Genomic DNA, 10700 nt, shown 5'->3' with positions numbered 1-10700 from the left:
AAATGATAAGTACTAGTATGAATGATTGAAGAAACTACAGTCTACAGATGGATGGAAAGAAAATCGAATTCAGGCATAAGTTGCTCAGGAGCAAACAAAACAATTACTACTAAGCCTGCATGTAATTCAGAGTTCAAAGATAAAAAAATATTAAGTGACTCCTTCATCATCAGGTCTGAATCGCTATGACTTGTGAAACCGTGATCACCTCTAACAAACTAGGTATCGGGAGAAGACGGCGTCTACCAACAATCCAGCAAGAGGGACAAATCACATGATGAGATTAGGATCCCAGTATCCCACAAGAAAACAGAGAAAACCGTGCTACCTTTGTGCTTCTAATGATTCGACATCTAGCAGGACCCTTCCAGAAAAGCTGAGGCGAATTTCGAAATCTGACCGCATGGTGCGCAGATGATTGGAAGAATGTACCAACTCCGGGCTGAACCGAGAGAAAACCAGACAACGGAGAACTCCAAAATCTAGGCGAACTAGCACGGAACAGAAGGCTCGGTTTTCCCCCTTGTCCAATCAATGTGCCCCTATCGGCCTATCGGCACGCCAGAGATTTTCTTCTTTCTCAAGAAGATCCATCGACATCACAATGCATAATATTGGCAATCAAGAAAAGTTGAACCCCACGGACGGACCGACGACGAGATCCAACGCAGGCACGCGTCAGGAAAGGAAGCAGAGGAGATAGGGAAGAGAGCTAGCCGCCGTACCTTCCGGCGCCGCCGCGGAGACGAGCAGACGGGAGCCGAGAGACTTGCGCCGGCGCGGCACGCGGGCTCTGCTTCTCTCCTTTTCTTGGGGCTTACGGGGTTGAGTCGGGTTCCGAGTGTGTTGGGGTTGTGAGGTGAGCGGCCTCCGGCGACCGCGCGTTTTATATATCGAGGGGCGGAGGGCGCGGAGCGGAGGAGGTTAGGAAAGGAAAGGAGATGATGAGATGAGGACACCACGTGGACGTCGACGCGGTATGACCAGACTGCCCGTGCGGCCCGGCCTGCCGTTTCCAGGGCACCGCATCGCACCCAAGGCATATTCCGGTTTTTCTCTTCTCTGGCCGGTCGTTTGCTCATCGATTTATATTATTTTAAATAAATAAACATAAAAACGAAAAAAAATCTTGTGCTCCATCAAGGCCGCAATATACAAGAAATACGCACAAATCTGTTGCAGTTATATTACTCCAAAGGAAATATCGTACTCCATCAACGCTGATTGAGTATTCTCTTTTGCAATGCAACTTATATACAAGAAATACGCACAGATATAGGAGTATACATCAAGGCTCTACCGTGGCCACCCTGGAGCCGTGTCCTTTTTGGTAATTCGTAGCCAGGATAGATTGGCGTCTCAGGTGACAGCAGGGCACGGTAAGTAACCAGCTAGGACGCAGCCAACGCTCTTTTGGTTTTCTGGCGATCCACTCGTGCCAATTGAGGCCGCCGCTGAATTAGTTACCTTCCCATGCATGATGCATGTGGCCGTGTGCTTACCTTATCTTTATCCTATGCACTGCTGAGTCAAGGGCAGCCTGTTCCTTGGACCAGTCATGATGCCGCGTTACATGTGATGGAGATTGAATAACCAACCATATAGATGGACACAGTTCTATCAGGAAAACCATGGATGCCCCAGCACATAGCATAGGTCCAATTGGGCGTACCCATCTCAACCAGATGCACATGGACAGGGCAGGCCGTGAATTTATTGAGTGAATTCTAGTTTCTACCACATACTTTGATCTTTTTACGCTAATTACCTCATTTAATAGTTTTTCATTCGAACTACCAATCTAACGAAAGTTTTGCTCCTTTTTTTTACCACCTTTACGGTGTTTTTTAGGGTACCTTTACAGTGTTTTAGGTTGCGATGGTTTCTCTGGTGGTGTTTTTTTTTTCTTTGCCGTACAAAAACCGTTGATAGGGTTATGTCTGGTATGCGCCAATGAGGTTGAGACTATGAACAAGAAGTTGTGGCGTGAAGGAGTAACTCATCAAGGCAAAGGGGTGCGTACACACACATGATGACCATGAGAAAAAAAATGTGTTTGACTAAGCCATTTGGCCAGTTTGGGCATGGGGAAAAATGCCGGAAGGAAAAATGAAACGTGGCACGACACATGTACCTGATGGGCGGGCTCATGTAATAGATCGCTAAATAGGATTTAAAAGGTGGCAAAACTTTCGCTAAATGTGGCCAAAATGAAAAATAATCACTAAATGGGGTAATCCATAAGGAAAATATTAAATGGGGTAATTTGTGTAAAAATATCGACGTGTGATGTAAAAATTGGAACTCACACTTAATTAGTATTCCACCTTATGTTACTTTGAGCAGAGTTTTACAATATAGTATGTTCTATTCTGCAATGTGGTGCTCAGTTAACTGTTTGATTTATTTGTTGTGGTGTCCAGTTAACTATGTATGTGAAATTTGACTAAACGTTGTTTTACTATACTGAAAATTGTAGGGATTTTACCAAGAGCCGAGACTATGGAAAAATATATTATACGAACCAGTGTGCAAATGCAATCCTATGGAACTTCCTACATTTATGGTCATTGAAAAATAATTTTTGAATTAAAGACGTCTGAGCATACTTCAGCTTCATGGAAAATGCATGTATAACCATCATGAAGGAAGTCCCTTTTTTAGGAAAAAAAGGAAAAGTGATTAGGATCGAAAGTAACTGAATAGCATTTCTGAAATGGACAAAACATGACACTCAATAATGGATGGATGACAATAAAGTCATGGCGCCACATGCAGCCATAATCAACCATGAACAGCAAACCATCTTATTACATCTTTTTGAATAAGTTGCAAGGAAAGACGCCAGCCACACTTAAATTATGTCTACTATATTGATGTGGAGGAGAGTGGTCCATATATCCCCTTGATGATTGCAAAAGAATTTGTTGATGACATTGTGTAGATAGGCTACTGATGTCGCAAAATAAAGAGTGGGGAACATTTGGTCCCTTGGCTATGATGTGATTTTGATTTATATTTACCACCACAATGGATAGAAGTACATATGAAAACTTTGGAAAAATCAATACAGATTAGTGAACTTTAAACTTGGATATGCTTAACACTGCACCTGAACTGCAATAGGTGTCGATCTAGATATTGACAAGGTTTTTGAAGTAACATTCTGATCAAATTTAATTAAAGTATGTTGCCACAAGTGAGGCTAATTAACCACGCAACCTGAAAAACAATATTAATCCCTTCGTAAAGAAATATAAGAGCATTTAGATCACTATTTTAGCGATTTAAACGCTTTTTTATTTCTTTACAGAGGGAGTATTTCATAATAGATCTAGTAACATCGATTTGATGTTGCGGATGTTTTCTTTTATCATGTCAAGCCCCAAAATATGTTTTACTAGCACACATTCTAAATCAACATACACTAACTCGGGGGAGTATATAAACCAGAATGTACTACAGAAACTGAACAAAAAAGGGGAGAGAAATTATTGCTGCATGACGAACAGAAAATCAATCAATTACCTAGTAATTTAGTACCATTATTATCTAGGATTCCTGTAGCTAAACCTGATTAAAAGGACTTGAGCGAGTGCGCCACCTTATCTTGTGGTAGTTGTGATGTTCCTCTAGCTTCTTACGTACTGCTTCTGAAGTTGTAATTCTAATTTTACTCTGCTAAATCTTGTTTTCAGGAGCGCACTGAATCTAGTTCAGAATCCTGTCTCCATCCATTCGCTGCGGTTCCATATGAATTTTGGGGCATGCACAGAGAGCTCCTAACCTGGTTCAAAATTATGTCTACATTAATTCATCTCTCCACTGGCTGGAATTCTGGCCACATTCATCTTTGCTCTAGGTGTCCAAATGAACAAACTTAGAGTATCTTCTACAAACAATTTCTCAACTCCTTATTATAAATATAAGCAACTTTAACTATCCTATATGTGGCAATAAAAATTGCTTAATTTGTCTAAGAATTTACAGTATATACATGCCCTTTTACACTTGTTTTAGTGATCTTTGATATTACCTCCATCCCAAATTACTTGTCTTACATCTGTCTAGATACGGATGTACCTAACACTAAAACGTGTTTAGTTATATTTCTATCTAGAGTTTTAGACAAATCTAAGACAAGTACGTAATTCAGGATGGAGCGAGTATCTGCGAAGGCCTACACTTATAAACCGAGCCAAAGGGAGTAAGAATTTGCATTATTTGATCTCCGATACCTCCATGCCTTTTCCACTTGTTTTAGTGATCTCTAATATATGTGTAAACTTACACTCCCGGCAAAAGAAAAGAAAAAGAGAGAGGCCTACACTGATTTTTTATATGTATATCTTTATATATAATGCATGTTATGATGTGGAATTGCGGAGTCGTCGGAAGATTTGTCTAGTAGCCGCAAGCAAGCAGTGATGTGCTTAATGATTGACAATATATAATCTTACACTTATGTCACAATGATGATGCCAAACGGAAATTAGTTGAGGCCATTCTCAATGGAACACTGCCACGTCGCTATGAATGTACCCCCAATTCCTACCCTATCTTCCTCACTCTCGTGACTGACTCGGATCCTCATCTCCATGTCGAAGCATCATCAGCAACCGTATAATTGCAAATACTCTAGAAGTGACAAGTAGTAGTGCGCATGTGGCAGTGGGCCTAAATATTGAGAAACTCTTCTCCGTTGGGTGCACAAGACTCATAATAATTCGACCTGTGTACAACTTCTGGGAGGGGGTCTAGAATCCGCATCCCCCTAGAAAGGTTGATATTTCAGCTCGATTGGATTAGGGCATCTCCAATGCGAACCTTCAAACCGGCGGCATACGTTCAGACCGCACGGTCCGGACGTGTTGTGTCATCCAACGCGGGTCTGTATCGGTTCGCTAGACGGTCCGGACATACTTTTTTCTGTAAATCGAAGACAAACTAGGAGGCTTTGCAGGCGTCCGGATCACTGTCACGCTCGCGTCTGGCCGGTCTGGCCCGCCAAAAAACCCCAACCAGCCTCTCCTCCGTCTCATAGTGTTGTACATATAGATTTTTTGAAAAGTTGCACAAACTTTGATCGAATTTGTAAGAACAATAATTACATCTAGAATGCCAAATATATATAATTACATTCATCGTAAGATGTAGTTTCATATTTATATTTTTGGTATTATAGATACAAATAGCTTTCTCTATAAACTTGATCAAACTTTGCAAAGTTTGACATTTCGAAAAATCTATGTGCGCTACATTATGGAACGGAGGGAGTATTTCATAATAGATCCTGTAACATCAATCTGATGTTGTGGATGTTTTCTTTTCATGGTCAAGTCCCCAAAACATGTCTTACTAGCACACATTTGAAATCCACGTAGATATAAAACCAAAATGTACTGTATAAACTGAACGAAAAAAGAAAGAGAAATTATTGTTGTATGAAGAACATGAAATCAATCAATTACCTACTCCCTCCGTCCGAAAATACTTGTCATCAAAATGGATAAAAAGAGATGTATCTATAACTAAAATACATCTAGATACATCCCCTTTTATCTAGTTTGATGACAAGTATTTTCGGACGGAGGGAGTAGTAATTTAGTACCATTGTCCTCTAGGATTTTGTCTTCAGTCAGGTTCAAGGATTTGATGAAAACTACATTACTGCAGTAAAACCTGATTAAAAGGATTTGGTGAGTACGCTACCTTATCTTTTGGTAGTTGTGATGTTCCACTAGCTTTTTAGAGTATCTACAACCGGATACCCCGTACTCACCCAAACGTCAGGATGAAAAAGCTCACCTAACCAGTCTCCTCATATCCGGCCCAAACACTCGGACTGACCGGCACTCCTTATATCCAGCCCAAATCCGAGGCGTATATGGGACACACAGACGCCCCCAGGCTCGCACGTCACGTAGGACTGACCACTGGGGCCCGTGCCAATTCAGTCATATCTGCCTCCCCTCTCCTGCCCGAGCAGCACTCTCCTCTTCTCTGTTCACCCTCCTCTGCACTGGCGCCACCGGACTTCCGCCAGTATCGTTGCTCCGACGCCATCCCCAACTCAGGGCTACGCCACGAGACGCCCCAGCGCACACCACCGCCGACCAGGCATCCCAGTACATCAATCTTTCTGGAGATGCATCGACAACTGTAAGATCAACAAGTGCATAATTGGACACACACTGAAAATCAGCAAACTTGTCGTTTATTTTATCAATTATGCACTATGAGCAATATTTATGTTTAAACTATATTTGGAACATGTACTATTAAGTATGAACTATTTTGTATTTGCGTTCACTAAAGCTATGTTTGTCCAAAATAATAGATCGTGCATGTGTTTGCATGGATTAGGTGTTTTATTAAAACTAGGAACCGTGGTTGCAAATGCCAAGTTTTAATGTCCATCTGTGCGCGTCCATGGCGAATAGGTCAGGAGCTCGGTTTAACTAGCCGTACATGCTCTTACGTAAGTTGTAATTCTAATTTTACTCTGTTAACGCTTGTTTTCAGGAGAGCACTGAATCTAGTTCAAAATCCTGGCTCCATCCGTTTGCTGCAGGTTCCATTATGAATTCTGTGGCATGTACAGAGAGCTACTAACCTGGTCCAAAATTATGTCTACATCTTTGTTCTAGGCGTCCAAATAAACAAACCTAGAGTATCTCTGACAAACAATTTTTAAATTTCATTACTCCTATTCATACTAATTATCACTGATTTAGTATAACCCCTGATCCATATTAATTTATCTACTCCCTCCGGTTCAGTTTATAAGTCAAGGTTTTTAGATCTTCGATTTGACTAATAAAATGTGTGTGATATGCCACAAAAATTATACAGTTAGAAACTAAATTTGACAAGGAATCTAAATCGTACTTTTTGTGAAATAAAATACATGTGTTCCTAGTTAAAGTGGGGATCAAAATCCGTGCCCGACTTATAAACCAAACCCAAGGGAGTAAGAATTTGCATTATTTTAGTGATCTCTGATATCTCCATGCCCTTTTCCACTTGTTTTAGTGATCTCTAATATCTGTGCAAGCTTACACTGATTTTTCATATATGTATATCTTTATATAATGCATGTTGTGATGTGGACTTGCGGAGTCGTCGGAAGATTTGTCTAGTAGCCGCAAGCAAGTAGTGATGTGCTAAATGATTGGCAATATATATATTCTTATATCACAATAATTCCAAATGGAAATAGTGGTTGGGGCCATTCTCAATGGACACTGCCACGTTGCCATGAATGCACACCCGATTCCTACCTAATCTTCCTCACTCTCGTGAGTGACTCGGATCCTCATCTTCATGCCGAATCATCAGCAATCGTATAATTGCAGATAACTCCTCCATAAGTCACAAGTAGTAGTGCTCAGGTGGCGGTGAGCGTAAATATCGCCAAACTCTTCTCCGTTTGGTGCACAGGATTGAAAATAATTCGACCTGTGCACAACTTCTGGCAGGGGTCTGGAATCCGCATCCCCCTAGAAAGGTTGATATTTCAGCTCGATCGGATTAGTAGCTATAAGAGCATGTCCAATAGATGGTCCAAAATTTGCCAGTCCAAAATCGAAGATGTAAAATTTGGACCGTCAAAAAATGCGTTTTGGAGCTCGAAAAAAGCTCAACTCCAACAGATGGTCCAAATTGATGGTCCAAAAGAACAACTCCAATAGATGGTCCAAAATGAAGATGTAAATGTCTTAAAACGACAAACTACTAGTCCATTCAACATAGTTCAAACATCAAATTCAACATAGTTTCATACATGAATTCCCGGTAAAATACCTTGGCTTACCACTTTCAGTTTGGCAGTTAAAGAAGGTGGATTTCCAATACCTTGAGGATAAGGCAGCCGGGAAACTGGTGACCTGGGAGGGACAAAACATCACTACCATTGGTCGTACCACGCTTGTTAGGTCGGTCATCTCCTCCCAAGCGGTGTTCTCTATCACGCCCCTCATCGCGCCTCAAGGCTCTCTTGATAGCCTAAACAAGATTGAGAGGGCTTTCCTTTGGTCCGGTGCAGACAAGACAACGGGAGCCAAATGCAAGGTTACCTGGGAAGTGGTTTGTAGACCAAAACAATACGGCTGCCTTGGAGTGCTCAACACCGACAAATTTGCGCGTGCTTTGCGGCTGCGGTGGCTGTGGTTTGAATGGAACGATCCCCGCAAATTATGGGTTGGACTGGGAAACCCCTGCACCGAGGACTACTACGAGTTTTTCTATGCCTCTACGACTATCACGGTGGGAGATGGCGCCAAAACGCCTTTTTGGACTCCCCGTGGCTTCTTGGACGCAAACCCAAGGATATTGCACCTCTCATCTTTGCGGCCTCGACAAGAAAGAACTGGAAGGTTCGTGAGGCCCTCAAGGGGAACGCTTGGATCCTCAAGATCAGCCACATCGCAGTTGTCTCCGCCGCCCACATTCAGGAATTTTTCACTCTATGGATGCTCCTAAAGGATTTTCACCTGCGCGAGCAAACCAAAGATACCATCGTTTGGAAGCACGCGAACGTCGGGTTGGCGGCCACCGCGTACCAGGCTCTATTCCTTGGCTTGAATTTTTCCCCCTTGGATCGTATGGTTTGGAAGGCATGAGCACCTCCAAAGATCAAATTTTTTTGCATGGTTTCCATTGCAAGATAGGATTTGGACCGCCGATCGTTTAGAGAGGCGAGGTTGGCCAAATTGTGGCCTCTGCAAGCTTTGCAATAGGGAACAAGAAACGGGTGCCCACCTTTTCTTCAAGTGTCGCTATACGATTCGGCTATGGAAGTCTCTCATTGAGTTGCTTGGTCTCGCGCACATGGATACGCCCGAGTGGCACATGGACAAATTCGTCTTCGAATGATGGGACAAAAGAACCGACAACCGTAACCCCAACCGGCAAGCTTTGGCCTCTCTCACCATGCTTGTATCATGGATCATTTGGAAGGAAAGAAACGCTCGGGTATTTCTGTGACGCCCCCGATTCAATCGTACACTAATCATGCACGCAAACGTGTACGATCAAGATCAGGGACTCACGGGAAGATATCACAACACAACTCTAAAACATAAATAAGTCATACAAGCATCATAATACAAGCCAGGGGCCTCGAGGGCTCGAATACAAGTGCTCGATCATAGACAAGTCAGCGGGAGCAACAATATCTGAGTACAGACATAAGTTAAACAAGTTTGCCTTAAGAAGGCTAGCACAAACTGGGATACAGATCGAAAGAGGCGCAGGCCTCCTGCCTGGGATCCTCCTAACTACTCCTGGTCGTCGTCAGCGGGCTGCCCGTAGTAGTAGGCACCTCCAGCGTAGTAGGAGACGTCGTCGACGGTGGCGTCTGGCTCCTGGACTCCAGCATCTGGTTGCGACAACCAGAAAGAAAGGAAATGGGGGAAAAGGGGGGAGAAAGCAACCGTGAGTACTCATCCAAAGTACTCGCAAGCAAGGAACTACACTACATATGCATGGGTATATGTGTAAAGGGTCATATCAGTGGACTGAACTGCAGAATGCCAGAATAAGAGGGGGATAACTAATCCTGTCGAAGACTACGCTTCTGGCAGCCTCCGTCTTGCAGCATGTAGAAGAGAGTAGACTGAAGTCCTCCAAGTAGCATCGCCAAGTAGCATCTCCAAGTAGCATCTCCAGTAGCATCGCATAGCATAATCCTACCCGGCGATCCTCCCCTCGTCGCCCTGTGGAAAAGCGATCACCGGGTTGTCTGTGGAACTTGGAAGGGTGTGTTTTATTAAGTATCCGGTTCTAGTTGTCATAAGGTCAAGGTACAACTCCGGGTCGTCCTTTTACCAAGGGACACGGCTATTCGAATAGATAAACTTCCCTGCAGGGGTGCACCACATAACCCAACACGCTCGATCCCATTTGGCCGGACGCACTTTCCTGGGTCATGCCCGGCCTCGGAAGATCAACACGTCGCAGCCCCACCTAGGCACAACAGAGAGGTCAACACGCCAGTCTAAATCCTATGCGCGCAGGGGTCCGGGCCCATCGCCCATTGCACACCTGCACGTTGCGAGGGCGGCCGGAAGCAGAACTAGCCTCCCTTATACAAGAGTAGGCGTTCCAGTCCAATCCGGCGCGCGCCGCTCCGTCGCTGACGTCAAGAAGGCTTCGGCTGATACCACGACGTCGGGATACCCATAACTACTCCCGCGTAGATGGTTAGTGCGTATAGACCAAATGGCCAGACTCGGATCAAATACCAAGATCTCGTTAAGCGTGTTATTATGAAGCAACCGCAGACGCCGACCAGGGCCAAGCCCACCTCTTGCCTAGGTGGTCTCAACCTGCCCTGTCGCTCACAAAGATTCACACAGAGGGCCGTCGGGACAAAGGTCCTTTCAGCCCCCAATCCGTGAATCACTCGCGGGTACTCTTCGAGCGGACCCGACTTTAGTCACCATCTGTAGTATGTATATATGTATAGTATATACCCGTGATCACTTCTCGAGTGATCACGGCCCAATAGTATAGCAAGGCAGGCTGACAAGAATGTAGGGCCAATGATGATAAACTAGCATCCTATACTAAGCATTTAGGATTGCGGGTAAGGTATCAATGACTGTAGCAACAATGACAGGCTATGCAACAGAATAGGAGTAACCGAACAGTAACATGCTACACTACTCTAATGCAAGCAGTATAGAGAAGAATAG

At 43.7% G+C, this 10700-nt stretch overlaps 1 pseudogene; it reads right to left on the bottom strand.

Moving 5' to 3' along the window:
• LOC119308479 overlaps positions 1 to 874 on the bottom strand; it is a 3055-nt pseudogene extending 2181 nt beyond the window's left edge.
• Positions 875 to 10700: the final 9826 nt, after the last annotated feature.

This window comes from Triticum dicoccoides, chromosome 5B (assembly GCF_002162155.2).
Source record: "Triticum dicoccoides isolate Atlit2015 ecotype Zavitan chromosome 5B, WEW_v2.0, whole genome shotgun sequence".
In the NCBI taxonomy this organism is placed as follows: domain Eukaryota; kingdom Viridiplantae; phylum Streptophyta; class Magnoliopsida; order Poales; family Poaceae; genus Triticum; species Triticum dicoccoides.
The sequence above is the reverse complement of the archived record's forward strand: the minus strand, read 5'-3'. Positions and strand labels throughout refer to the sequence as shown.